Source organism: Nomascus leucogenys, chromosome 20 (assembly GCF_006542625.1).
Source record: "Nomascus leucogenys isolate Asia chromosome 20, Asia_NLE_v1, whole genome shotgun sequence".
Taxonomy (NCBI): domain Eukaryota; kingdom Metazoa; phylum Chordata; class Mammalia; order Primates; family Hylobatidae; genus Nomascus; species Nomascus leucogenys.
This window is the reverse complement of record NC_044400.1, coordinates 60,040,727-60,064,365: the sequence shown is the minus strand read 5'-3', so window position 1 is coordinate 60,064,365 and position 23,639 is coordinate 60,040,727. Positions and strand designations below refer to the sequence as shown.

The 23,639-nt window shown below is 41.0% G+C and overlaps 1 long non-coding RNA gene across 1 annotated transcript in view; it reads left to right on the top strand.

Annotated features, from left to right (window-relative positions):
- The window catches only part of LOC105738309, a 46,596-nt gene extending 23,535 nt beyond the window's left edge, over positions 1-23,061 (top strand). Inside the window, exon 2 of the long non-coding RNA XR_001114098.2 lies at positions 22,014-23,061. This is a non-coding gene — a long non-coding RNA (uncharacterized LOC105738309). The remainder of the gene's footprint in view (positions 1-22,013) is intronic.
- The last annotated feature ends 578 nt before the right edge of the window (positions 23,062-23,639 follow it).

Below are 23,639 nucleotides of genomic sequence, written 5' to 3'. Positions count from 1 at the left end.
CCAGTAGAATGGCCCAGTTGAGTCCTGTTTAAATTGTAACCCACAGAACTGTGACCAAAATAAATGGTAGTCATTTTAAGCCATTACATTTTGGGCTGGGTTGTGAAAGAGGTAAAAGCTTGCTGAAAATGGAGGGGTGGGCATTAGAAGCGGGGGCAGATGAGTAACATAGGCCGGTATGAAATGCTATCCAGATGGATGTGCATTTAGGAAACTGGAGCATTCTAAATATTTGATTAAGCAAAATAATTATTTGCATAAATTTGCTTCAAGATAACTAGGTCGAGCTCCCCTTCCTTTTTCCCTTCCTTTTTTTCTCTTCTTTTCTCTATCTTTCCCTTCTTCCTTCCTCTCTCCCTCCTCCTCACAGAAAATAATAATAATAATAATAAATAAATAGGTTGAGCGATTACTGCCTGCAAAAGGTAGTGATTCATGATGTCTTACAGCCTTGTAGCTCTGGGTGCTGTCTGTGGACCGGAGGCATCAGCATTACCTAGAGCTTATTGGAAGCATGGAAGCTGGGCCCCACTCTAGATCTAGTGATCATAATAGGAATTTCAGCATCCCCAGGTATTTCTTTGGCACGATCACAGTTTGAGAGGCACTATCTTGTCCTAAAAACAGAATCCACATTGAGCACTCACCTCATTCTTTGTACTCTGCTTAGATTTTTTTTAAAAACTTCTTTAGCTGCTTCAACATCCCTTCTTTTCCACCTGCTCCCTACCATTGCATTAGTAAAACAAACAAAAGCCACCTTTATCCTTTGAATTGTATCATCACAAAACTCTGTGTGTGGGGGGGGGGGGGGTTGGGGGTGGGTGGGTGTGTTTTCTTGGGAACTTTGAGTGGACCCCAGTAAATAAAAATTGCTTTTCCCATCCAGATTTTGAATCAATTAAGAAATAAGACAAACGATAATGCAGATAGAGGCCAAGATATCATCTTTATCACTGTTAAAGTCTAAGTTAGAGACGTTGCCAAATGAGCTGCCTCTATAGCTTTCAGAATTAGCCAGATTTATCCATTATCAGTTGTGGCCTAGGGCAGTCTCACCCCTGCCTTCCCCAAAAAGAAGGAAGAAAAAAGGACTGGTTGGGGGAAAGGACGGGAGTAAGAGATGGGCTGGAGAGAGTCAGGAGAGTAGCCTCTGCATAAAAGGAATCTGTAAGAATGGAGAAAGCTGTGTGTGATGGTGGTAATGAGACAGATATGTTCTATAAAATGTAGTCATCATCACGTCTAGAAATGTCTTAAAATCTAAATGGTTTAGAAATGCTCTTTAATGATGACTGATTGATGATATGATCTGTTAAAATGAAATAATACAGATTGTACTGTGTAATTTTAAAAAATGGTATTAGTTTTAGGTTTAAAGTTGATGATAACAAAGAACATGTTTGAAAGTTTATGTTTTATTTTTGTTTTCTTGTGGTTTTTTTTTGTTTTGTTTTTGAGACAGGGTCTCACTTTGTCACCCAGGCTGGAGCGCAATGGCATCATCTTGGCTCACTGCAGCCTCGACCGCCTGGGTTCAAGCCATCTTCCTGCCTCAGCCCCACAAGTAGCTGGGACTATAGGTGCAAGCCACCATGCCCAGCTAAGTTTTTGTATTTTTAGTAGAGACAGGGTTTTGTCATGTTGCCCAGGCTGGTCTTGAACTCCTGAGCTCAAGCAGTCCATTCGCCTCAGCCTCCTAAATTGCTGGGGTTACAGGTGTGAGCCACCGCACCCAGCTGGTTTGAAAGTTTATGACAAGAATACTGCAAAAAAAAATGCTTGCCAGACAGAACATCTTCCTTTGACTCTTCTGTGAGTGAAATAAATGAACCTCTGTTATGTTTCAGCCACTGTACAAATATTTCTGCAGTGATGCAAAATAGATGTTGCTGAAAAACACACACTCAGCAAAAGCAAACATTAAAAAGACTGCTTTCAGAAATATCAGGATTATAGTCAGACCACTAAAAATGTATGCAACTTTGTAACTAGAGCACTAACAAAACAGTATTGGTACCTTGAGAGACAACTTGGACAGTCCAGGCAGGAAGCTCAACATGTTTGGAAGTTGCCTCAAGGCTTTAAAATGCTATTAAAAATAATTGTAGCATATCACAGACATGAAAAACAGATTAGCCATTGCTGGGTTAGGGATGGGTGGAAGGGGCTAGGTATGGCTGTGAAGGGAGCCTTGTGGTAATGGAACAATTCTGTAGCTCAGTTGTGGTAGTGGCTATACTAATCTATACATGTGATACAATTGCACAGAGCTGCACACACACACACACAGTGTATATAAAAATGATGAAATCTGAATACACTCTGTAGATTGTACCAATAAGCAGTGTCAATTTCCTGGCTTTGTTCCTGTACTGTAGTCATGCCAGATGTTACCATTGGGGCAGCTAGATGCAGGGTATATGGAATACATATATATAGCAATTTCCTGCAAAACTATAAATTTTTCAAAAATCAAAAGTTAAAAAAAAAATTGGCCACGCGCAGTGGCTCACACCTGTAATCCCAGCACTTTGGAAGGCCAAGATGGGCAGATCACCTGACGTCAGGAGTTTGAGACCAGCCTGGCCAATATAGCAAAACCCCATCTCTAATAAAAATACAAAGAAATAGCTGGACGTGGTGGTGGGCACCTGTTAGGAAGGCTGAGGCGGGAGAATCACTTGAACCCAGGAGATGGAATTTGCAGTGGGCCAAGATCGCGCCACTGCACCCCAGCCTGGGTGACAGAGCAAGACCCTGTCTCAGAAAAAAATAAAAATAAAAATAAAAAATTACTGGGCAGAAGTGCTGTCTGTGGTTGTAGAATCAATACAGATGGAAATGGAGCCCTGAGCCAGTGGCACTGTACCTAGGCAGCCAGAAAAGGAAGTGTAACCTGCCCTGGGCAGGGCTGCGTGTCTACCTGTTTAAAAAGGATGCCCAACATGTTGCACTTATTTTTATTTTCTCAACATATACCAGAAATAGGTCTTGCCTGTGTATCAGCCAACCTAAGGATATTCTCCCCCTTTCTGTTGAAGGTTATAATTCTGTTCTCACTACTCAAGCTCCTCTTCTTTCAACGTATGTTAGCGTTTTGAATTTGATGTGTTCTCTTTATTCAGGATCTACGTAGCCAATTAGAAAGGTATACTTGATTGCAAGTGGGACGTTTTCCAAATATAAGCCATAATATATGTAAGGGTCAGAGAGTCTTCTGGGAAGATTTGAATCATGTGAACAGACCCCCCTTTTGTGGAGATACTCAGGTGTATTTCTGGGAACTGGCTTCTGCAGACTGTTGATGTCCCTGCGTGTAAATGAATACACAGGCTCAACAAAACTATAGTTGGTGACTGCAAAAGCCCTCAACTCAAAGGTCTTAACCATCGTTGCAGAAGAATCACCAGGGGCATTTGTTTAAAATGCACATTTCCTGATCTTTTCCCAGAGTTTCTGAATCTGTTGGTCTGGGGACAAGGTCCAGGAATCTGCAGTGTCACATGCACCCAGGGCATGTTGACGCTGTCTCTCTGAGGACTGCTCTTTGGAAAACAGGCTTATATCTCAACAAGAAGGAGGCTGGCCCACTAGCTTTTAAGTATTTAGCTGATTTCCTGCTGAAATAGTGCAATGTAGTTAACAGTGAGCTTTGGAAGAGATGAGTAAAGGTGATGCTTCAAAGACATGCTGAACAAACTGAAAAGCAAGTTAAAACACCATGACATTGCTTCCAAAAGCCGAGGATTGACAGCAGCTGACAGTCGTGCTGGTACCAGTGTCACCTTTGAATACAAAGAACACTGGGTATTTTGACTTATTTCCGCAGGGATAAAATGTTAGGGAGGAAAATATTCCCCTAACTGGCTTCCTCCTCTGAAACATCAATGTAGAATAACAATGCCTTCTACTCATGTATCAGCTTTCCAATCACCAACTTATTTGAAGGCATCACAAGAGAGACCTTTTAAATCATCTACCCTTAGGCAAATAGTACATTTCTTGAAATTCCTTGAATGTTGAAATATGTACTTTTGAAAAAGACATTCCAAGTTCTTTTTAGCTTACAAACATTTCCTTCTCAGGATGTTAGGAGATGTCCAGGTGAAGTAAAAACACAGAAGGAGGCAAAAAGCTGGTTGGCAGATTATTCAGACATCCAGGAAAAATTCTATGCCCATGTGACTCTGTGTTGCATTTGAATTTATAAAAATCATGAGATCTGTGTTTTTCCAAACACTGCTTCAACCATTCAGTGAAAAACATCCTTCTTGCACTCTTGGAGACACTGAGTTCTGCCTGGTCCATTTTTAGGACTTGCATTTGGAAGACCTTCGCCTCAAGGACTAGAGTTCATTGTTTTTGTATATTCAACATTTAGTATATTATCCACTGTGTAAAAGATATTAAATAGTGTTGACAGATTGAAAGGCCTCTTCTAGATGGCACTAACTAAGGGGAATTTAGAATGAGGTGGAAGGAGGAAAAGGAAAGGTTATTACCAGACCCCTTCTCTCTTTTTGCTTTGAAATTCATGGTACTCAATAGTTGGTTCACATCCAAAGAGTTAACTGAACTAGATGAGGTGCTGTGTAACTTCTGCAGGCCAGAGTAAAGAGAAGAGAACAAGAGCTAGCAAGTATTCAAAACAAAAGCTGAAACCTATAGTCTCAGCTGCCCGGGAGGCTGAGATAGGAAGATCCCTTGTGCCCAGGAGTTCAAGTACAGCCTAGGCAATATAGTGAGCCTTCGTCTCTAAAAAAAATTTTTTTTTAGTTTTTTAAAAAAGAAAAAAAATAGAGCTAGAGATCTTCAACAAGTAAGGCCCAGTGTCAAGGCAGACCACTCTAACTAGATATTTGGATCAAATATAATTTAAGGTTAACAATAATTACTGCACCAGACCCTTTATTTGAATTATTACATTTAATCCATACAACAAACCTATGAAAAGGAATAATCTGTAAGAGGCTTATTGCAGCTCCAGCCACTATCACCTGATGGATGCCCAAATAATCGTGTTTTAATAAATGAAGGAATGAGTGAGGAAATCTTCACCTTTGCAGGTAAGGAAACTGAGGCTCAGAGAGGGAAGGGAGCTGTATTCGAATGGCCATTCTATATTTTCAATGTGCTAATAATAAATGTGGTTTCATGTAATCAGGTTTATTAACTGTGCTGATACATGTTATTCTACTCTCAGTGTGACCTCCAAGGTCTACCAGTTGTGAATCTTAGCAACCAGTAGGTGGCATCCCCATGCAATATTAATACTCAATACGCATCCAGTAGCAGCCCCTTCCAAATTGAGGAAGTAAGACCCCTCAGGAGCACTTCACAATAGTAATTTATAACTAAGATAAAATGATCATTGAAAACTCCTGGAATTGCATCCCAATGGCTTTTAGAAATATATTTTTGATAACGGAGTGAATTGTGCTACCCCTCCCCCACAAAAATATGGTCACCCCAATCTCTAGAGCCTATGAATGTGACCCTATTTGAATAAAGAGTCTTTGTGGATGTAATTAAGTATCACAAGATGAGATCATTCTGGATTACCTAGATCATTACCTAAATCCAATGGCGTATCCTTATGAGAGCAGAAGAGGAGAAGGTCATGTGAAGACAAAGGTAGAGAGTGGCAGCCACATATCAAAGGATGTCTGCAGCCACCAAATAAGTAAAACTGTTTCAAAAGCAAGGCAGATCGCTTAATAAAATCATGATGTTTCAGTCGGGCATACTGACTCACACCTGTAATCCCAGCACTTTGGGAAGCCAAGGCAGGTGGATCTCAGGCTAGGAGTTCAAGACCAGCCTGGCCAACACGGTGAAACCCCATCTCTATTTAAAAAAAAAGAAAAGTAAAAACATTTTAAAAAAATAATAATATAAACATGATGTTTCAAACTCAAGTACTTAACCAAAAATATTCAACCTACTACATTATAGATCTTTGATGTGTATATTACTTTGAACATGAATGTTTGTATCATTTGTGAGACAGAATTATATTGGAGACTTGTATTTTGATTTCCCCAAAGATAACAAACCTTGTCTCTTTTCTAAGATCATACTACTCCCATACATCATTCAAGAACAATGAGGCATTCAATTATCCATCACAACTTTTCTAAGTGCAGTATTAGAAGCAACCCAAAGACCATGGAGAGATAAATGTGCATTACAGTCATCTCTGAATAAGCCATTCTTGTCTTATTATGACCTTGCATAGGCACTCATTCACATACATTCAGCAAACACTTATAATGTACCTAGCAGGTGCCAGGTGCTCTACTAGGTGCTGAGCAGTCAACAATGAGTCAGATCTAGTTCTTGAAGTTTAGTTGAGAAAATCAAAGTTAGCTGGGAGAGAAGAGCAAGAAGTCAGATATGGTGCATGTGACAAGTGAGAATGGGTAGGGGTGGTGGAAGCATACGTAGGAGGCAACCTTCACTCAGGGCACAAGAGCGGGAGGAGGAAGAGATAGCGTCCAGGTTGCATCTTGAAAGCATAGTTAGCAGAAGTAGGGGCTGGGACACATGGCGGGAGGAAGCAGCAGGCAGGAGCAGAGATGTCTGGGAACCAGCCAGAGAGTCACTTTGTCTGGACTGGAGACTTAAATTGAGGAAAGGCTGGAGAGGCAAACAGAGCCATGATGGGGAAGGGCTTTGGTAAGGGGTTTGAATTTTCTCCTTAAAACAACAGAGCATCAATAAAGGGCTTTATATCAGTTACTGAGTGATAGGATCAGATTGCTTTTTTGGAAACATGAATCTGCTGGTGTGTGATGGTGAAACAGAATATGCGGCAGGGGTAGTGAGAGAAACCAGGTAAGGAGGGTTGAGACCATCCATGCAGACATTAGGAAACCCTGGCAGCTGCAGAGGGGTGAAGAAGAGGAGAGAGTCTGGAGAGTGTTGATATGGTTAGGTTTTGTGTCCTCACCCAAATCCCATCTTGAATTGTAATCCCCGGGTGTTTAGGGGGAGACCTGGTGGGTAGTGATTGGATTGTGGGGGTGGTTTCCCCCATGCTGTTCTTGTGATAGTGAGTGGATTCTGATGAGGTCTGATGGTTTTATAAATGGTAGTTTCTCCGGCACTGACACACCCTCTCTCTTGCCAGTTGCCATGTAAGATGTGCCTACTTCCCCTTCTGCCATGATTGTAAGTTTCCTGAGACCTCTCCAGCCATAGGAAACTGTGAGTCAATTAAAGCTCTTTCCTTTATAAATTACCCAGTCTCAGAAAGTTCTTTATAGCAGTGTGAAAACGGACTAATACAAGGGTATTAAGGTAATAGTTCTTAGGATTAGATATGGAGGTGAAGGAGGAAAAAGTAGAATGGGAGAATTACTCTTACCAGTTTTTGAACTCCTGAAAGATTAAGCCCTGGCTTTTTATTCATCTCTGTACCAACCTAGCCACCTTGACAAAGTAAATCCTCAATTTGTTAGCAGTAGAGTAGAATTTCCTGGTTTTCTGTTAGAAACTGAGTCTCTGAGTCGTTTCCACGGTGCTCCTGGAATACCCTTCACTTTCAAGTATATAAAGCCGTTAGGAGAGTGAATTTATGACTCTCAGAAGGGCCTCCTGTTTTTGTTCATCTGCCCATTGAGCGGCTTCTTACTGAATTAATGGCCTGATGCATGAATCACAGGGACTGCCAGTGCAGAATTGAGTGCTGACATGTGGTTTCGGCTCTCTCATATCTCTGTTGCTGCCTTGAGCTCTAGGCAAGGGTCAGCCATGGCTGAAGCCTTCCACTGCATCCGTCCCTGCCCCCAGGTCTCTCACAGGCATCAGTAGCATATGTATTTATACTCATTCTGTAGAAAGGCCACTGTTCACGTCTCTCTGCCTACAACCCCTGAATCAATTCCTACAGCTCTACTGATTGAGGCCTTCTTAAATCATTTTTTTTGACTGAATGACTGAGCAAATGAAGCATTGTGCTCATGAAGTGCTAGATAGGTGAGTAGCAGACTTGCTTCCTGAAGCCAGACTGCCTTCAATGTGTTTCAACAGAAAGGCACCCAGAAGAGAAGGAAACCAGAGAACACAGGACTGATACCTCTATAGGAGCAGCAGAGATGGTGTTAGCAGATAGTCATTCAAGAGGCAGAGATGACTTGGGGCCTCGCTGGGCAGAGAAAGCCTCACAGAGGAAAACTCTAAAGACAGTTAGGATTTAGCCAAACATTGGGGGGCGGGGGGAAGGTGTACTATTGGCCTATTGGGCTGAAGGACTCCTTTGGTGGGTCTGCTCCTTGCACAGTATGATGTTCAGAATCCTTGAACCCTGCCCACTAAGTGCAGCAGGTCCAAAACACCCCCTTCCTGGAGGGCTGTACTTCCCTGGATGTGAATCATGGATGGAGAGCAGAGGGGAGTGTGACCAAATGGAGAAGACTAAGGTGCGGGGAAGACACATGAGGCTCATTTGCAGACTGCTGACAGAGCATCATGATCGTGGTAGAAGATGCACCAGGAAAACGATGTTTCAAACAGGCCGAAAGTGAGGGTTATCTCTAAGTGCTAGTCACAACACGTCCAGATGACTCCAAAGGACCGTGTTAACATGAATGTCAGGCCCAGTGAAGAGGTCAAAGGCATTAGCCAGGTGTCATGGTGCATGCCTGTAGTCCCAGCTACTCCAGAGGCGGAGGTGGGAGGATCGCTTGAGTCCAGGTGGTTGAGGCTGCAGTGAGCTATGATGACACACTGCACTGTAGCCTGGGTGACAGAGTAAGAAGCTGTCTCAAAAAATAAAAAAAAAAGTCAAAGGAATGTGGTGAATATGATGTGGGCTTTGAACTTGGAACTAATTTGGAATACCACTTACCACTCACTAGTTGTTTCCTTGGGCAAGTTATTTATGTTTTCTCAGCCGGTTTAATCATCTTCAAAATGAAGATCATACTTGCTCAAAGAGTTATTGGAATTTACATAAAATGCCAGTTTTGATTACTTGTGTTCATGTTAATTGAGGGTGTTACACATTAAAAGGACCACAACAAAATGGGCAGAACTATTTGTAGGACATTCAAGAGATCCACAAAAATATAAGATGACCTTTATTGAACTACATTATTCTATACCTACTCTGTGCTAAATGCTAGTATTAATAACTTAGGTATTTTATTTAACTCTACTCTGAGGTAGCCTTTAATCACTTTGTAGAGGGGGTAAATTAGGCTCAAAAAATTTGCCTAATGTAGACAAAAATTAACCATTCCAATTCCTACCTCACATTACTCATAAACAGTGATTTGAGATAGATCGTTCTTCTAAGTATAAAAGCTGGAACTATAATGCTTCTAGAAAATAACATAGAACAATGTTTTTGCAACCTTGGGATAAGCAAAGATTTCTTAGAAAGAACACAAAAGCACTAACTGTAAAAAAAAATTGATACTCTAGATTCCATCAAAATTAAGAACTTATGCTCATCCAATAACACTCTTAAGAAAATGACTCTTTTTAGACAGGACACAAAAAGTATTAACCACTGAAGAAAAATATCCATCAGTAGGAAAATGGATAAATAAATTGTGATAGATGCATGGAACAGAATACCACTCAACAGTTTAAAAATTAAAAAAAGAGGCCCAGGTGCAGTGGCTCATGCCTGTAATCCCAGCACTTTGGGAGGCCAAGGCGGGCAGATCATGAGGTCAGGAGTTCGAGAGCAGCCTGACCAACATGGTGAAACCCCGTCTCTACTAAAAATACAAAAATTAGCTGGCCGTGGTGGCATGCGCCTGTAATCCCAGCTACTCAGGAGGCTGAGGCAGGAGAATCACTTGAACCTGGGAGGTGGAGGTTGCAGTGAGCCGAGATCATGCCACTGCACTCCAGCCTGGGTGACAGAGCGAGACTCTGTCTCAAAAAAAGAAAAAGAAAATAGGGCAAACTACTGTATTGATACATGCAATATTGTAGTCAAATCTTACTTCATATTGTTGAGATAAAGAAGCCCAACTCACAAGAATTTATATTGTAAAATTCCATTTTTATACAGCTTTTAAACAAGCAAAGCAAATGCGTGGCAATAGAAATCAGAACACAAGTCACCTATAGGCCGGGCACAGTGACTCATGTCTATAATCCCAGTACTTTGGAAAGCCGAGGCAGGTGTATCGTTTGAGCCCAGGAGTTCAAGACCAGCCTGGGCAACGTGGGTAAACCCTGTCTTTACTAAAAATGCAAAAACTAGCCAGGCATGGTGACATGCACCTGTAATCCCAGCTACGTGGGGGGCTAAGGCAGGAGGATCACCTGAGCTTTGGGAGGTTGAGATTGCAGTGAGCCGAGATCATGCCACTGTACTCCAGCCTGGGCAATAGAGTGAAACCCTGCCTCAAAAAAACAAAAACAAAAACAAAAGCAAAAATACAGGTCACCTATACGGGTAGAAATTAACTGGAAGGGGAAGTGAAGGAGCTTTCTGGAGTAATGAGAACATTCTATACTTTATTTGAGTATGGGTTACATGGGCATATACATTTGTTAAAACTCTATGAAGAATACACTTAAAATATTTGCATTTCACCTCACTAAAAAGATAAACCGGGATGGGTTTGGAAGACCTCCACATTGTACTTCTAGCTTCTTTCATGATCTCATCTAGTAGTCATGAGATGCATAGCTGGCAAAGACAACTCTCCCCTTAATTCTGAAGAATGACCAATAATAATCCATTCCTTTTCCTGACCTGTTTGAGAATTACAAAGTGTGTATTTAATGAAAAATTAAGTAATGAGTATTTGTTAACCAAAGAAGTTAATGATGATAGGATACTTGTACATAACATGTCAACATTTACATCATCATGAGGGCTGTAATTTTGTCACTGATAATATGATAAATACAAAGTATTTTGGGTTTTGTGTTTGTTTTTGTTTTGAGGCAAGGTCTCACTCTGTCACCCAGCCTGGAGTGCAGTGGTATGAACACAGCTCACTGCAGCCTCGACCTCCCAGGCCCAGGTGATCCTCCTGCCTTAGTCTCCCATGTAGCTGGGATGACAGGTGTGTGCCACCATGCCTGGCTTTTTTTTTTTTTCTTTTTTGTTCAGGCTGGTCTCAAACTCCTGAGTTCAAGTGATCACTCTGCCTTGGCCTCCCAAAGTGCTGGGATTACAGGTGTGAGCCATCATGCCTGGTCATAAATACAAATTTTCGAAGAAACATCAGCATCTGTTTTTAAAGCTAGAAGTTATTTTAAGTCTGTGCCTAAAGTTAACCATGAACATGTGTAGCTGCAAAAGGTGGATTTATCTATCATACTATGACGCATGACTTTTAGATCAAACAACATTCATATTTTTGCTCGTTTTCTCCTATTTTTTCTTGTGTGTATAGAAAAAGTGACAGCAGTATACGTGATGAAGAAAAACTTTACTGTTGAATGGTGCTAATTGTATATCATTGCCATCAGCTTCAAATAGAAAACTAGTTCAGTCCAATAATTATTTAATTTTTTCCACCCACTGCAAGGAATCAAAGTAAAGCTTTTGAAGTTTATTCTCTTGAAGGTTTAATGTATGAAATTATTATGACTGTTATTCTATAATAAATTAAAATTTTCAAGCCAGGCCTGGCAGCTCATGCATGTAATCCCAGCACTTTGAGAGGCCGAGGTGGGTGGATCCCCTGACGTCAGGAGCTCAAGACCAGCCTGCCTGTCTTTACTAAAAATACAAAAAAAAAAAAAAAAAAAAAGCCGAGAATAGTGGCGTGTGCCTGTAATCTCAGCTACTCAGGAGGCTAAGGCAGGAGAATAGCTTGAACCTGGGATGTGGAGGCTGCAATGAGTCGAGATCATGCCACTGCACTCCAGCCTGGGTGATAGAGTAAGACTCCAGCTTAAAAAAATAAAAATTTCAATGCTAAAAAAAATTGATTAATTTTTGTGGTGATAACATACATACAAATTTTGAAAAAAGTGGTGTTCTTACTAAAGAGATTTACTTGCATTTGGATGTGGCACACACACAATTTATAACTGCATTCAAACTCTCAAAAAATAATTCTTTTAATTATCAGAAAGAAACTGTAATTGCTGGGCCAGGCACAGTGGCTCATGCCTGTAATCCCGGCACTTTGGGAGGCTGAGGTGGGCGGATCACCTGAGGTCAGGAGTTCAAGACCAGCCTCACCAACATGGTGAAACCCCGTCTCTACTAAAAATACAAAAATTAGTTGGGCGTGGTGGCAGGTGCCTGTAATCCCAACTACTCAGGAGGCTGAGGCAGGAGAATTGCTTGAACCCAGGAGGCAGAGGTTGTAGTGAGCCGAGATCGTGCCATTGCACTCCAGCCTGGGGGACAGAGCAAGACTCCGTCTCAGAAAAAAAAAACAAAAACACAAAACTGTAATTGCCAAAATCTACAAATATTTTTACATATGCACAGAATAACTAGATTACAAAATCTTGTGACAATGCTGACATTGAACATAAAAACATATTTCAATATGGCATTATGTGTTTCCTCTCTGCTACCTGTCATCAATCTGATGTTTAAAAATGTTCAAGCCTTTGAATATCTATTTTATAAACCAATATAGATATTCAACCATTGTACTGAACTTTGTACAAACAAGTCCTCTTAATTTTGGTTGTACTTTGTTCCAAATTGGTTGGAAACTGCTTTCTCCTTTTTGTTTATCAAGGTAATATTTGTACTAATTTTATTTTTGAGAGAGAGTCTCACTGTATTGCCCAGGCTAGAGTGCAGTGGCGCGATCTCGGCTCACTGCAACCTCTGCCTCCTCAGTTCAAGCCATTCTCCTGCCTTAGCCTCCCGAGTAGCTGGGATTACAAGCATCTGCCACTGTGCCCAGCTAATTTTGTATTTTTACTGGAGAGGGGGTTTCACCATGTTGGCCAGGCTGGTCTTGAAATCCTGATCCACCCGCCTCAGCCTCCCAAAGTGCTGGGATTTCAGGTGTGAGCCACTGTGCCCGGCCTATTTATACAAATTTTAAGTGTCCAGGTTGGTAAATTTTGGTTATCGTGTCTAATTACTTAACCAAATCAAAAAAATGGAGCAATTCTTCACCCCAGAAAGTTTTCTCATACCTGTATATATTCACTTATCTCCCCTAACCTTAGCCCCAGGCAACCATTGATTCTCTTTCTGTCCCTATAGTTTTACATACTATAGAATTTCATGAGTAGATTTACACAGTATTGAATCTTTTGTGATTGACCTCTTTCTCTTAACGTAATATTTTTAGGATGTATCCATGTTATTGTCTGTATTATGTCCTTTCTTTGTATTGCTGAATCGCTTTCTGTGGTATGAGTATATCATACTTTATCCATTTAATAGTGATGGACATTTGTGTTGTTTCCAGTTAGGGCTATTATGAATAATGCTGAATATACATGAATATAAACATTCATGTACATGTTGTTTTGTGGGGTTTTTTTTTGTTTTTTTTTTTTGTTTTTTTTTGGTTTTTGAGAGGAAGTCCCACTCTCTCACCCAGGCTGGAGTGCAGTGGCGCGATCTCGGCTCACTGCAACCTCCACTTCCCAGGTTCAAGCAATTCTCCTGCATCAGCCTCCTGAGTAGCTGGGATTACAGGTGTCCACCACCACACCCTGCTGTCATGTACATGTTTTTGTTTGGACACATGTTTTTATTTCTCTTGGTTAAATATCTGGAAGTAGAATTTCTGGATCGTATGGTAATGAATCTAACTTTATTTTTTTGAGACGGAGTTTCACTCTTGTTGCCCAGGCTGGAATGCAATGGCGCGATCTTGGCTCACCGCAATCTCCACCTCCCAGGTTAAAGCGATTCTCCTGCCTCAGCCTCCCTAGTAGCTGGGATTACAGGCATGTGCCACCATGCCTGACTAATTTTGTATTTTTAGTACAGACGGGGTTTCTCCATGTTGGTCAGGCTGGTCTTGAACTCCTGACCTCAGGTGATCCACCCGCCTTGGCCTCCCAAAGTGCTGGGATTACAGGCATGAGCCACTGCGCCCAGCCATAATGAATCTAAGTTTATAACATAATGTCATGCTGCCAGGTACTATACCATTTTGCATTCCTACCAACAATGTCTGAGAATTCCAGTTGCAACTTATCTTTGCCAACACTTGGTAGTGTCAATCTTTATGATTCCCCATTCTAGTGTGTAGTGGTATCTCACTGAAGTTTTAATTGGTATTTTTCTGATGAATAATAAAGCTGAGCATGTTTTCATATGCTTATAAAAAGTTTTAATCGAAGTATTTGTCAAATGAAATACCAAAATGCGGTTATTGGAAAAATCATTTGCAAACGGAGAAACTTGAAATTTATCCTTTCATAAGCACAGTGAGTACTGAACAAATTAAACAATAAGCCCTCAAATAGTATACAATATTAATGTTGAAATTCTGTAATTGCATTTTAGAATATTTCAACTTGCAGGATGAATCACTTGCTGAAGCACCTATTTTTAATTAGATAAATATATGTTCTGTACTGGAATAAAATGAAATTGTGGAAGCCCATAATTATATGGAATCATAAATAGAGACAATTTATATTATGAAGTTGTTCTTATGAAATATTTGTTGAAGAAAGCTACCCTGAATGAAGACAAAAAGACAGCATCTGTGAAAATATTGAGGCTGAAATATTTATACATTTCAATGCACAAAAACATAGAATGATGAATATCCTTGTATTAATTTGCTAGGGCTATTATAACAAAATATCATAGACTAGGTGACTTAAAACAACAGCAGTTTATTTCTCACAAATCTGAAGGCTGGGAAGTCCAAGGTGTCAGCAGGTTTGGCTTCTTCTGAGGCCTCTCTCCTTGGCTTGCAGACGGCCACCTCCTTGCTGTGTCCTCATGTGGCTTTTCCTCTGGATAGGTTAATCCCTGGCATCTCTTTGTGTATCCAAATTTCCCTTAGAGGACACCAGTCAGATTGGATTAGGGGCTACCCTCATACCTTCATCTTAACTTAGGCACCTCTATAAAGCCCCTATCTCCAAATAGGGCCACATTCTGAAGTACTATGGGTTAGGACTTCACCATATGAATTTGAAGGGGCAGGATACAACTCAGCCCATAGCAATCCTCCATTTAGCAAACCAGGTTCTGACATTCCTTTAACTTCCATATAATGCAGGAGGAGACATGACCACAAACGTCTGGCGAGAGATAAAAGTCGGGCAGAAAGTAGCACCCTCTGCCCTGCAATCAGGAACCACCCTGTGTTATGTGCTTTGCTACATGTCACTGTTGATCTGTCAGGCTCCAAAGTCTACCTATTGAGGCCAATAATATCTGTCTGACCCTCTCACATTGGCATCTTTTAAAAAATAGTTTTATTTCTACTGTTTATAAAATACTTGCTCATTGCAAAATAAAAATAAAATGCTAGTGAAGAATACAAAAGAAAAAAAGGATCATCTCCAAAACACACCCAGTAATAGCCATTGTTACCATGCTGGATATATGTCCATCAAAATGCTTTCTCTATACAAACAACTCATATGCTTTTAACATAAAAAATAGAAATCACAATATATACTCTTTTTCAGCTTTTAAAATTACATATATTTCAGGTGTAAAATGTTGAACATGGTCCAGCATATGAACATATCTATGCCCTAACGTAGTCAGCTTTCCTTTTCTACTTAACATCATGGACATCTTTCCTTTCAATAAATAGATACTTTAAGAACTATTAAAGGCCGGGCATGGTGGCTCACACCTGTAATCCCAGCACTTTGGAAGGCCAAGACAGGAGAATCGTTTGAACCTGGGAGGCGGAGGTTGCAGTGAGCCAAGATCGTGCCACTGCACTCCAGCCTGGGCAACAAGAGCGAAACTGTCTCAGAACAAACAAAAAACAACAACAACAAAAATCCCAAAATTTAGGCTGGCTACCCCACCTGACCCCGAGACTAGATTGTACTTAGATTCATTGGAACATGGTAGAAATTTCAGGACCAAAAGCAGCAAAGACCACTCAGTGCTAAGCAGAGTTCAAGCATTTGCCCCTACTGTTTGCAACCCTCTGCCTAAATGTAGGATACCAAATGTTGCTGAGCCTCAAGTTAGGGAAGCTCTGTCAGTGATCTGGGAGTAGACAAGGGGTCTCTGGTATCCTGCAGGTCTGTTTCTGCAGGCCTGGGGAGATTGTCTTTCCAAGGTGGGAGCTGCCCTTACCTCTTTAATTTACTTTCCTCCAGGCTGAAATTGTGAACTTTGGCCACTCCCAGTTACAATTCTCTTCTCTCATTTGGGACACTGAAGGGCATCTTTCACCCCCAACTGTCAAATAGAAACATAGAAAGCAACTCAACATAGCCTTCAACAACCAGCAACTATAGAAAAGGAATTTGCAAACATTGCACATTCTCCTTTGTTGCTTCAAATATGTGGTATCTTCCAGGAACTGGGCCCAGAGGTGAGTGAATAAGAAAAGCAGATGTTTGTCCTAGTCTGTTCATTCCACCTCCAAACAAGATAAAAATTACAGGGTAAAAGGATCATCAGCCCGGTAACACAAAATCCTCTTTTCTTTTGTTTTGTTTTGTTTTTCTGGAGACATAGTCTCATTCTGTTGCCCAGGCTGGAGTGCAGTGGCACTATCTCGGCTCACTGCAACCTCCGCCTCCCAGGTTCAAGTGATCCTCCTACCTCAGTCTCCCAAGTATGTGGGATTACAGGCACCAGTCACCACGCCCAGCTAATTTTTGTATTTTTAGTAAAGATCGGGTTTCACCAAGTTGGCCAGGCTGGTCTCGAATTCCTACCCTCAAGTGATCCGCCCACCTCAGCCTCCCAAAGTGCTGAGATTACAGGCGTGAGCCACGGCTCCTGGCCTTATCTTCTTTTTCTTCTTCTTTTTTTTTTTTTTTGAGACAGGGTCTCACTCTGTAACCCAGGTTGGAGTACAGTGAAATGATCTCAGCTCCTTGCAACTTCCACTTTCCAGGCTCAAGAGATCCTCCCACTTCAGCTTCCCAAGTAGCTGGGACCACAGGTGCATGCCACCACGCCCAGCTCATTTTTTGTATTTTTGGTAGACACTGGGTTTTGCCATGTTGCCCAGGCTATTCTCAAACTTCTGAGCTCAGGAGATTCACCGGCCTTGGCCTCCCAAAGTGCTGGTATTTCAGGTGTGAGCCACCACACCCAGCTATTAACAAAATCCTTTTAAATAAGTGCTAGGTATTCCATTGCCTAATAGAAACTGTGTCATAACTTATCTCTTATCGATAGATCTTTGAGATTATTTCTAAATTTATTACACAATACATCAATGAACATCTTATACATATATTTTGCACTCTTGTCTGAATATATTTTATTAGAGCTGTGTGCAGTGGTGCCTGCTTTTAGTTCCAACTACTTGGGAGGATGAGGTGGGAGGATCACTTGAGCCCAGGAGTTTGAGAATAGCCTCGGAAGAAAAAAAAGAAAATATATACTTCCTTAAAATATATTACCAGAGGTAGAATTTATGGGTCAAATAGGATTACATCCCAGAAATATTATACCAGTTTATATCATTTCAATTGTCTTGGGTCTATATCTAGGAGTGAAATTGATGGGTCATTTGGTAAACCTATATTTAACTTTCAGAGTAACTGTCACACAGTTTTCCAGAGAGTTTTTATAGTAACTGTTGGACAGTTTTTCAGAGCAGCTGCACCATTTTATATCCTCTCAACAGTGCATAAGGGTTCTGTTCTTTTTTAATTATTCATTCATATATTTTTTTAAATATAGAGATGGGAGTCTTACTATGTTGCCCAGACTGGTCTCAAACTCCTGAGTTCAAGCAGTCCTCCTACCTCAGTCTCCCAAAGTGCAGGGATTATAGGTGTGAGCCATTGCACCTAGGGTTCTAATTTTTTCACATACTGATCAATACTTGTTATTATCTGGCTTTTTTTTTTTTTTTTTTTTGAGACAGAGTCTTACTCTGTCACCCAGGCTGGAGTGCAGTGGCATGATCTCAGCTCACTGCAACCTCTGCCTCCTGGGTTCAAGCGATTCTCTTGTCTCAGCCTCCCGAGTAGCTGGAATTACAGGTGCCCACCACCATGCCTGGCTAATTTTTGTATTTTAGTAGAGATGGGGTTTCACCATGTTAGTCAGGCTGGTCTCAAACTCCTGACCTCAATTGATCTGCCTGCCTCAGCCTCCCAAAGTGCTGGGATTACAGGCGTGAGCCACAGCGCCCGGCCTATCTGGCTTTTTTATTATAACTATACTAGTAGGTATGATGTGGTATCTCACTGTGATTTTGATTTGCATTTCTCTGATGGCTATTGAGGTTGAGTATCTTCACGTGCTTATTGGCCATTTGTAAATCTTCCTTTAAGAAATGTCTAAGGCGAGGCACAGTGACTCACACCTGTAATCCCAGTAATTTGGGAGGCTGAGGTAGGTGGGTTGCTTGAGAGCAGGAGTTGAAGAACAGCCTGGGCAATACAGTGGGACCCCATTCGCTACAAAAAAATTGAAAAATTAGCCTGGTGTGGTGGAAATGCACCTGTAGTCTCAGCTACTCAGGGGGGCTGAGATGGGAGGATCTCTTGATCCCAGATGGTCGAAGCTGCAGTGAGCTATGATTGTGCCACTTCACCCCAGCTTGGGTGACAGAGTGAGATACCGCCTTAAAAAGAAAGACTAAGTCTAACTTCAAATGGGATGGGGAGGTACATTCTTCCCACAGCTAATTATATATAGGTAATTAAAAATCCAGTCTATCACATAAGTGTTTTATATATATTAATTTGTTTAATCCCCTCAACAATTCCCTGTTGCTATCTTCATTTTACGGGTAAAAAAAACAGAGACACAGAGAGGTTAAGCAATAGCTCAAAGTCACGCAGCTCATAAGGGCAGAGCTGAAATGCCTGGTTTTAAGACCAGGAGCTCTAGCTCTATTGTCCGTGCTCTTTATAAGACAACTAAAGGGGCCAAAGGAATTTGTGGTGGAAAACTAGGACTGGTATAACCAGGCCCCTTTCCAAAGGCACAATCACCACCACTATGACTATATCACCCTCATTTTACCCCAATTAGGATCAAATCTCACCCACCCACTTACTGAGATTTTAGAAGGGCAAAAGAAAGAGGTAAGGGAAAAATTAAGATGAAGATGAATAAAACAAAATGAAAGTTACCAAAAGCCCAAGAGGATAAGTCATTTGCCACTTCTTACTTCAAAATGGTTAACAAAAGATAGAGCATAAGCACTGCCCAATCTGATGCCAACTAGAAACTGCTGCTCTACCTATACTGGTGCCCTCTGGCTCAGAATCAGCCCTGTCCTTAGCCTTGCCCTCCAGAGTAGATACCTTTTTGTAGAACTATTGGAGAAAGAAGGTTTCTTTTTTCTGAGTTTGCTGAGAAGACAAACTACTGGCAGGTATTTTGTTACCTCTAGAGATTGGCTTGTCTGAGAATGAAGCCACTATAGAGGAAAGCAGCAAGACAGGAAACAGGCAAACCAATCCTTTGACACTTTCGAGCTCCTGGATCTAGCCATGCCTGAAGTCAAATATGACCTAGATTTTCAGTTGTGTGAGCTAATCAATTCCTTTTTTTTTTTTTTTTTGAGACGGAGTCTTGCTCTGTCGCCCAGGTTGGAGTGCAGTGGCGCCATCTCAGCTCACTGCAACCTCCACCTCCCAGGTTCAAGCAATTCTTTGCCTTAGCCTCTCGAGTAGCTGGGATTTCAGGCACCCGCCACCACGCCCAGCTAATTTTTGTATTTTTAGTAGAGATGGGGTTTCACCGTCTTGGCCAGGCTGGTCTTTGAACTCCTAATCTCATGATCCACCCACCTCAGCCTCCCAAAGTGCTGGGATTACAGGCGTGAGCCACCATGCCTGGCCATCAATTCCGTTTTTATGGATAAGAAGTTAAGCTGAATTTCTAATATTGAAATAAAAGAATCGTATATACCCACAAAGTCTTCCCGTATTTTTTCTTTTATCTTTTTTTTTTTTTAAAGGGTATCAGCCTGTCACCCAGGCTGAAGTGCAGTGGTACAATCATATCTTACTACGACCTCCAACTCCTGGGCCCAAGTGATCCTCCTGCCTTGGCCTCCCAAATCTTCCCCCTTTTAAAGTCAATTCCAAAGAAGCCATCATATACCCTACAAAGGAAGAAGAAAAGGCTTGTATTTAAGAAATGAGAATTGGCCAGGTGCGGTGGCTCACACCTGTAACCCCTTTGGGAGGCCGAGGCAGGAAGATCTCTTGAGGCCAGGAGTTTGAGACTAGCATGAGCCACATAGCAAGACCCTGTCTCTACAAAAAAGAAATAAAATAGTCAGGTAACATGGCATAGGCCTGTAGTCCCAGCAACATAGGAGGCTGAAGCAGGAGGATCTCTTGAGCCCAGGAGGTCGAGGCTGAGTAAGCCACAATTGCACCACTGCACTCCAGCCTGGGTGACAAGAGACAGACTCTGTCTCAAAAAAAAAAAAAAATGAGAATCAACTTAAGAAAAGCAAATGAAGCTCATGAGGGATGATACAACTTTCCAAGGCACGAACTCTTGAAATTATCACCCCTTCCACCCATCCTCACAGCCTCCAGTTTTTAGAAAAGCATGAATAGCAGCAGAGGAGGAATTGGCCACCAGGATGCATGGAGAGACACCAGCATACCAAGTCTCTTATGTCTCCACTAAAAAGATTTAGTGCTAGAAAGCTGCAGCGAAGTCTCCTATTCCTAAAATTCATTGCAGCCATAAAAGCACCACCATATTTTCATGAGCTATTAAAACAAATGGTTAAAAATAAAGTCCATTTGGTATCCAATATCCTTCACATGACTATATTTTTTCACGTATTTGTGAAGCAAAACAATTCGTTTAACTGCAATACATCTCCCTGTAACTGATTCAGATTTCCAGTCTATTTTGCATTCTAAAATAATAAACTGCAATTTCTCCAGCCATATAATTTATAAATTACATACACATATCACAACATTAAATACATTCTCTTAGTTTCTTCTCTTCACTTTTCTCAACTGGTCTTTTATTTGGACAATTGATGAAATCACAAATGTTGAGCACCAGAGGAGTAAGAACAGTATAAAGGGAGGGTATTAGCATTTATTTGATACCTATCACATCACATGTTATTTTTTTCACTTGATACTGATCCTAATCTTTAAAGCAATTGTTATTGTTCCCATTTTTCTGATGGAAAAGCCAGAAAGTGAATAAGTTACTTACCCAAGCTTAAACAGCTATAAAATAGCTATGGCAGATACTGTTGGTTGCTTGTCTATAACCATTTTTCTTCTTCTTCTTTGCTGGCTGAACATGCTTCTCATTAAAGAAGTTGAAAATGCTGGAAACTCAAAAAGAAGGAAAATGCTGGAAACTTTTTTAAATTTTTGAAACAGGTTCTCGCTTTGTTGCCCCAGGCTGGAGTGCAGTGGCGCTATCTTGGCTCACTGCAGCCTTGAACCCCTGGGCTCAAGCAATCCTCCTCCCTCAGCCTCCCAAAGTGCTGAGATCACAGGCATGAGCCACCGCACCTGGTCATTGGAAACTCTTCATCCAGACTTTGCTGCTATGGCACGAGCATATCACCTAACCCAGCCAATGGGGCCAGAGGGAAAGCTTGCTTGTGAGTCATGAGAAAGTTTTCTTTTTGATTAAAAAATAAAATAAAATGCACACACAAGGAGAAACGTTACCCTTCTCCTCACCTGCTTTTTGTTTGTGGATGAGGTCTTGTAATGATAATAATATAATACCTGAAACTGCAGAAACCATCTTAAGACCATGGGGGTAGGAATGAAGAGATGAAGTTCAGTGCCCTAAAACACTCTAAAGAGGATAAAAAGAAAAAGTGGTCCCTAACATCTTTGATTGTCTCAATTGACTAACCCTGGAACTTCCCCAGCTCAGGACTTAGGACTGTACCTGATGCATAGTAGCATTTACCATTTATTGAATAAATAATTTGGTGACTTTTTTTTTTTTGAGGCAGTCTCACTGTGTCGCCCAGGCTGGAGTGCAAGTGGCGAGATCTTGGCTCACAACTGCAACCTCCATCTCCCAGGTTCAAATGATTCTCCTGCCTCAGCCTCCTGAGTATCTGGGATTACGGGTGCCCACCACCATGCCTGGCTAATTTTTAAAAATATTTTTAGTAGAGACAGCGTTTCACCAACTTGGCCAGGCTGCTCTTGAACTCCTGACCTCAGGTAATCCACCTGCCTTGGCCTCCCAAAGTGCTGGGATTACAGGCGTGAGCCACCATGCCTGACCAGCTTTAACTTTTCAAAATCTGTCTTCATAGACGATAATGGAACTATCTACCAAAGCTAAATATTCACCTACCCCATGACCCAGCAATTTTACTCCTAGGTATATATACCAAAAAATTGAGTGTTCTGTGTCCACTAGAGATATGTGCCAAAGTGTTCATAATAGATCCAAACTGGAAACAGCTCAAATGTCCATCAATAGTAGAAAGGATAAACAAATGTTAGGATGTTCAGAGCTTGAAATATGACACAATATAAAAGGACAAACTATTAAAACTCACAACAGCATGGATAAATCTTACAGACATAATTATTGAGCAAAAGATACCAGAAACACAAAAATATATACTGTTTGATTCCTTTAAATAAAGGTTAAGATGATTCTCCCTCCTGCAGCCTTGTGAAGAAGGTGCCTTGCTTCCCCTTCACCTTCTGCCATGATTGTAAGTTTCCTGAGGCCTCCCCAGCCATGTTGAATTCTCATTGTCCCTGACAAAATAGCACCCTCTCTTCCTCTGCTCTTCCACCCTTTTCCTCTTCCACCCTTTTCCCCTTCCGCTGTGCAACTGAAGACTAGGAAAGAATGACATGCAAAAAAAGAGGTTTTGGATTCAGCATAGGACTAAGTACTGGATGCTACTTACAGAAAACTTTATATTTGTGCTGAAAAGTCTTGTTATCTAGGTGAAATCCAATGCTATCCTAATGACAAAATTGTTGGGGAAATAAATCTATAAGAGACTTTATTTAAAGAAATAAAAGAAAAAAATAATAAAGGTTAAGACAAAAAACTAATCCATTTTGGTAGACATCAGCACTTACCTCTGAGAAGGAAAATGGTTACTGATGGGGAAGTGGGAGGCATAAGAGAATCTTCTGGGTGATGAAAATGTTCTATCTCTTGATCTGAATTATAGTTACTTGGGTTTATACATATGCTTAAAAATCGTCAAGTTATGTGTTTAAAATATGTGCACCTTACAGTATATAAGCCACACTTCAATTTTTTTAAAGGTCCCCACAACATTGTTGTTTTCAAGGAAGTACAGGAAATATCTTTTACTCTGTGTTAATTCAGGGAAGTTATCTCCATAAGTGCTTTACAATATAATCTTCATAATATAGTAGCACCATTAAGTAGGCATTATTATCTCTTTATCACAGATACACAATATGAGAGTCAGAGAGGTTAAGTTATTTTCCAAAGTCACACAGCTAATCAATGACAAAGCTAGGATTTTTTTTTTTCTTTTTTAAGACAGAGTCTTGCTTTGTCACCCAGGCTGGAGTGCAGTGCTGTGATTTCAGCTCACTGCAACCTTTGCTTCCCCGGTTCAAGCGATTAT